This window comes from Octodon degus, unplaced genomic scaffold (genome assembly GCF_000260255.1).
Source record: "Octodon degus isolate 3935 unplaced genomic scaffold, OctDeg1.0 scaffold00062, whole genome shotgun sequence".
NCBI lineage: Eukaryota > Metazoa > Chordata > Mammalia > Rodentia > Octodontidae > Octodon > Octodon degus.
Window position 1 is genome coordinate 10,666,100 of NW_004524638.1, and position 6,816 is coordinate 10,672,915.

A 6,816-nucleotide genomic window follows, 5' to 3' on the forward strand; every position below is an offset into this window, starting at 1 on the left:
GTAGCTATTGATAATCTTCTGAATTTCTACTGAGTCTGTGGTAGTTCCACCCTTTTCATTCCTTATTGCTTGTATTTGAATTTTTCTTTCCTCTTTTTGATGAGGTTAGCTAGGGGCTTATCAATTTTATTTAATCTTTCAAGGAACCAGCTTTTTGCTTTTTTAATTCTTTGAATTGTTTTCTTTGTCTCAGTTGAATTAATTTCTTCTCTAATCTTTATGATGTCCTCCTGTCTTTGGGCTCTGTGTTTGGTTTGCTCTTCCTTTTCTAGTTGTTGAAGGTGCAGCATTTGGGCAGTTATTTGTTCCCGTTCTGTTTTCCTAATGTGTGAGTTCACAGCTATGAATTTCCCTCTGAGAACTACTTTCATCATATCCCGTAAATTACGATATGTTGTGCTTCAATTTTCATTGAATTGTAGATATTGTTGAATTTCTTGTTTAATTTTATCTGTGACCCATTGGTTGCTGAGTAGGGTGTCATTTAATTTCCATGTATTTAAAGTGTTTCTCTATTCATATCTAGGGTGGATTCTCAGCAGCAGCAGGATCACACTTTCATCTGTGATCTGGAAAATGAATGCTATTTTCTCAAGGAACACCTGATGACAGTCATGGAGCAGCTACTCATAAAATATGGAAATGGAAAGCATTGTATATGCCTGGAGGATTTCTCCAGTTCAATGGAATCCTGTAATTTACTCTGAGATTTAGTGTTGAGTGAGTCCTTACACTCACAAATAAGGTACCATCAGACCTAGCCAACAAAGTGTATTCTGATCTTTACAACTTTCATGGTCCCCTCACTTTCCTAGGCCCTTCCCGTAACTGCTGCATCAGGATTCAAGCTGTCCAGTGCATAAATCATCCAGATACACTTCATATGCACATGACAACTGCCCCTATCATGGCTTTCCATACCATTTGCAATGCTTGAGATATTTAATCCCAGAGATTTGTTGCGTTGGTCTTCCAAGTAGCTGAATAAAACTACTTTGAGTTAAAAATAACACATTTTGAAAATGAGATGCAGAGAAGATATCTTGTTTAACTAGTATGAAGATAAAAAATGCAATACAGTAATTATTGTAACCCTCCTACCAATCCATTTTGAAACTATTTCACTGCTATTTTATATTTTTCTTTTATTTATTTTCTTAAAATAAATAAAAATAATTAAAAAAAATAAATGCCACATCTTCTTCACACATTGCTCAGTTGATGTAGTTGTGGTTTGCTTCCGTGCTTTACCTGTGAAAATTGTGCCGTGATAAACATGGGTGCACACATAGCCCTGTGCTCTGATGCCTTCAATTCCTCCGGGAAAAGTAACAACGAGACTGATACGTGCGTTACATAGGACCCCAATCCTAGGTTTTTAGGAATCTCTATACTGATTTCCACAACAGTAGTGCCAATTTACACTCCTACCACCAGTGGATAATTGCGCCTTTTCTCCTATATCTCTTCTAGCATTTTTTATTGGTTGACATCTTAATGGTAGCAATTGATTCATGGGTGAGTTAGAATCTTAGTATTCTTTTAATTCATAGTTCTTAAATGACCAAACATGAAGATTTTTTCATATATTTACTTGACATTTATTTTTCATCTGATGTGTGTGTGTATTCATTTGGCTGCCCAGAATTGGATTGAGTTTTTGTATTTGGTTGTTTTTTTTTTATTGCTGTTGTTCTTTTTTTTTTTTTTTGTGCCAGGGATTGAATTCAGGACCCTCTGTTTCCCAGGCAAGCACTTATTCTACCGAGCTACCTCCCCAGCCCTGGATTGTGTCTTTGAAATTTGCAGGACTGATTATTAAACATGGAGGGCCATGGACATACCTCAGTAGAATAAGCCCCTTCCGGCAAGAGCAGGGTCCTGAGTTCAATCTATGCTACTGAAAAAAAAATCATTACATGTTATAAATACAGGTCTTTCTGGAGGGGTATTTGATCATAAGTTTTTTCAGAGGAACTGAAAACATCACAACACAGTGACATATGTGCACCTATACCCACAGCAGCACCACAGAAATAGGAATTTAGTCAAGTAAATCAAGAATGTTGGAAATATCAAAATACAATATAAAATTTCCCTCTACTAACTTACTAATATGACTCTTTACAGAATAGTTTAATTTGAAAATAGAGGAGCAGTGATGGGAAACCTATAGATAGGCTTTTGGAGTCTAAGAAGGGAATCTTTAGGAAGCAGGAAGAAGGCAAGAAAGGTGGTGATATTATAATTGATTAAGGTATGTTCTTTGAATATACCACCTTCTCCAAACAAATCCCACCACTATGGAAAATTACCAAACACTAATAAATATAAATAAGGAATAGTATCACTTGTCAATTACAGTATATGCTGGAGTAAAATGTATCTTCTTGCCCTGAGTGGATACCCACAAAGATATAAGCTCTTCTTGGTTACTAATACTGCTGTCTGCAGAGCTTGTCGATAGCTGGTATTTACAAGCTATTGTCATGGTGGACCATGACCACATGGGTATGAGCTGCCAGCTCATCAGCTAGAGTGGTTTGCCTGTCACGCCACCTGAGGGCATAAGGATGGAGTAGTTAGAGGAAAGGAACCAATGCCTACTGAGCAACTAAAACCTACGAATGTGTACAGAACTTGAATCCAATAGGCTGTTCCTTAAAAACCTTGGAACAGCAAGCAAAACACAGAAAGGTTAAAAGAGAAATGGAAAATATGAATGAGTTCATGGAAACTCATTGGAACTTGCAGGTCAGTGGGGAGATTGTGGAGATCATGCAGCCATCAGCAAGGCAAGAAATTACTGTTGCCTTCAAAATATAATTCAAGGGAAAAGAGAGACGGTGACACAAAAACAATCAGCAAAGGGAATGTAATAAAATATCTTCTATTCAGAGAAAACCTGGCCATGGTGTTGCAAATCGCCTGCTACAGAAAATCAGGACAGAGACTAAAATATTTTAATTGATCTTGAAATAATTGAATTGATATTTTAATTGATATTGATTTAACAAAGAGATAACCAAGTGCAAGGCCAAAGCAGATCCATATTTGTTGAAGTGCTTTTTCTTTTATTTTTTCTTTTTCTTTTATTTTCTTTTATTTTTTTTATGAAACCAGGGATTGAACTTGTGCTTACCAGGAAAGTGCTTATTCCACAGAGCCATCTCTCTGGCCCCATACTTTTTATCTTTTAAAGAGAATAAGAAATAGTTTTTTTAAAAAAGATACAGAATTTCACTATACAAAGTAATAGGAATTGAAGAATGGTGGATTTTTTTTCTCTTTTGAAATATTTTGTTTATGGAAAAATGGGGCACTTGTCTGCATCTTTACCTTGATAAATCCCAAGACTTTTTTTTTTAACCTATGGTAGTTGCTGCTAAATTTCTACCTGTGGAAAATCTTGAGTCAGAGTGAGTTGACTAAGTTGATGACCTTGCCCTCAGACTCCCAGAATGTTGGGATTGCAGGCATGTGCCACCGTGACCGGTCCAATTTCTCCCTCTTAGAATGGTCTTGCTTTGCCCTGTGCCTGTCACACCATTTGGTGTTGGAAGTGTGCAAGTTGCTTTTTAACTTTCACAGAAATTCACAGCTAAGTGTTACCTTGCAGCTTAGAGGAGATTTTGGACTTTGTCCCTTGAACAGTTCTAAAACTATTGACAACTCCTGGCACTGCTCTAAACGCATATCACACTGTGAAAGAGCAGGGATGGAATGCCAGTGCTTGGACCTGCAATTTCCCACTGGGCTTGGTCCACAGGTGCTGGTGTGTCAAGAGTTGGCAGAAACTTGGGTACTAAGACATTGTGGCAGGGAGCCCACTGTGAAGGCATCATGCAGGAGCAGCTCTGCTCCTCCTGCTTCCTCTGCAGTGACACTGGCCACTTCCACAGGCTTAGAAGCAACTCAACGTGAGCTACCAGAGACTGTGACCTTGGAAAATGTGGTCAAAGATAAACCCTGGCCCTTTGGGTTGCTCTGTTCAAGTGTTCAGTAACCCTGACGGAATGCCAACTAACACTAGGTGACTTTTAGGTTCTTGTTTCCAAGGACGCAGAGATCATATGTATGTTCCTTGATATTAGTTTTGCCATCTAATAGCACATGTGTACATACAAAGACAGGGTATATTTCCCTAAAGATCTGTGGCTCCCTTTCTTCCTCATCCCCATGGCAGTGATTTTTTATCTAAAGTAGCCAGCTGAAAAGTGATAGCGGGCTGGTGAGATGGCTCAGTGGTCTAAAGCACCTACTTAGAACAAGCTTAGCAAAGCACAGGGACCGCGGTTCAATCCCCCAGCACCACATGCCAGCCAGCCCCGTCCCCTGGTGGGCTGAGCTGGCCACAGACACACACACACACACACACACACACACACACACACACACACACACAAATAAAATAAATAAATTTTAAAAAAAGTGATAGCAAATGCATACCCGAAGTTCACTTATTAAATTTGTGGAATTTTGACCATCTTCACTATTCAAGAGATCATTAACTTACTTGGGTACATAATGTTTTACTGTAGCTTAATGATTAAATGCACCTTGGTTAAATTAGAATTGAATGCTGACTTTTTTCTTATATTGTAATTGTCATATGAAAGATTCTCTACAACGTTTACTTTTATCAGGCATTGTGGCACATGCCTGTAAGCCAAGCCCTCTTACAGGATAAGACAGGAGGATGTGAAGTGGGAGCCCAACCCCAACAACTTAGCTACTTATGGACACCCTTGGCAAAAACATCAACAAAAAATCAACATCAACCACACAGTCTGGGGATGTGTCTCATTATGAAGTTCCTTGTTTTCAATGCTAGTACTGAAAATAAATCTTTTCTGGTAGAAATGATGTAGCTTGAGCTAGAGCAGTGGAATGCAGAGGGAAATTCACACTGCAAGCTCTGGGTACAAAGAAAAGCAAGAATTGAGTGGGGGAGAAGCTGGCAGCCTCTGCTCAGCTCTCATCTCTTGCTGAAAGCCATATGGGAAGCAGGGTCATAGTAGAGCCTGGACATCAAATTGTTTCTATTTTATAGCCTCCATTAGCATCACTAAGATAAATACAAATAACTCAGGATAGTGAAACAAAATTTTCAATGAAGTCATTTCAAGCATTTGAACTTTCAGTGGGTGGAGTTTGGTGTTAGAGTTAAGGCATTAACTTTATTGTACTTGTACTGCCTGATAGTTTCTCAGTCCAGATACATAATCTCTCTTGTGTAGGCTTCAAAGTACATTAAAAAGAAGTCGTATGAAGGTAAGTTGCAATTTTTTGTTATTGCACCAGTGCAGGCAGGAACAGTTGCTTAGGGATGCAGAGCTGCGTCCTCAGTGCAAGCTCTGACTGGACATGGGGCAGAAAATGGGGACTTTGGCGTTGCTCTTGGGTGCCCTTTATTGTGCAGATGAGGGACAAATATCAGAGACACAAGAGCTCTAATTTTAATGACTCTAATTTACATTTTATTTTAGAGTATGTGGTCACATATGTCAGTTTCTTATTAAACCTTAATAGCCTTTCCTGTATTTCTATATTTAAAAATATTAAATTATAATTTGACATATTATTGTTGGGTATATTTGTTGCACTAGCCAAACTGATGTTGAACTTTTCAATATTGTGTGGAATAATTCAACACATTTAATTAATGCAGCTGCTATCTTAAGTAGAAGTTTCAGCAACTCAGTGGTCTGCTTAAGCTCAGATGACGCAGTCAAGTGAACAAATTGATCTATGACATGCCGTGACACCATTGCAAATGGTCTCACTCACACAAGAGCATGGCTTTCTACTGCACATTCTTTTACACCACCTTTTTAAAGGCAAGAAGAAGGATTGTGAGGCTTTTCTCAGTTGAAGAGCCTCATACCTCATTCTTTCTGAGAGTTCTTGTACCTTCTACCTCAATGTGTAGCAAGCTGTTGCAAATCTCTAAAGATTATTTCCTCCACATAGTGAATTAATTTGGCCCTTATAAAGCTTAGGAAGCACCTCTTCTTTTAGACATTCTATAAATGTGTTATTTCTTTGCATTTATGTAATTTATATCACACATGTGCTTGTATATTTGTATATTTATCATTTATGCACATAAACAGGCTTAAGAGGGTGAGAGTTAGCTTTCCTTATCCAAATTATTTCCTGGGGATGGATGCTTAGCAGCTCCTCTATGGATTCTTGTGAAAACTTAGCTCTGAACTTGGGATCGCAAGTGTCTCTTCACGGGCTGATTGCATTTCCTTCAGATCTATAGCCAGAAGTGGAATCCTGGGTTGTATGGCACCTGGAGTTTTATTGTCTTTTAGAGGCAGCTCCACATTGATTTGTACAGGAGCTATTCTACTTTGTATTCCTGCTAACATTGTGCAGGGACTTTCCTCTCTTCATATGCTCTCCAAGAGATGTTATCTCTGTTGTTGTTGTTTTTTTTTTTTACATTCATCATGCTACAAGGTGTAAGGTGATAACACTGTTGCAGTTTTCATATGAATTTATCTAATGGTCAGTGATGGTGAATGTTTTTATTTTTTATTTTATTTTTTTCTCTTCCTTAGAAAACAATTTTATTTTTATTTTTAATTCATTTTAATGAGAAAAAAGATAAAACAGCAATGAAGCAGTTTCAAAACAGGTTAGTAGGACAGTTAATACATTGCATATTGTTGTCTTCATAGAAAACTATTCAGAGGACAAGACAAAGACATGATATCTTGTCTAAACAATATTAGTACAAATTTCTATTCTCAATGAACTAAGAAAAAGTAGCTGTATATCTATCCTAATTCATATATATATATA

The 6,816-nt window shown here is 37.7% G+C and overlaps 1 protein-coding gene across 2 annotated transcripts in view; it reads left to right on the top strand.

Moving 5' to 3' along the window:
* Window positions 1-4,900: 4,900 nt before the first annotated feature.
* Window positions 4,901-6,816, top strand: part of LOC101575191 (solute carrier family 22 member 22-like) — a 49,740-nt gene continuing 47,824 nt past the window's right edge. For both annotated transcript variants that reach the window (XM_023718742.1, XM_023718743.1), the window contains exon 1: window positions 4,901-5,274. The gene's annotated coding sequence lies outside the window, so the exon portion shown is untranslated. The remainder of the gene's footprint in view (window positions 5,275-6,816) is intronic.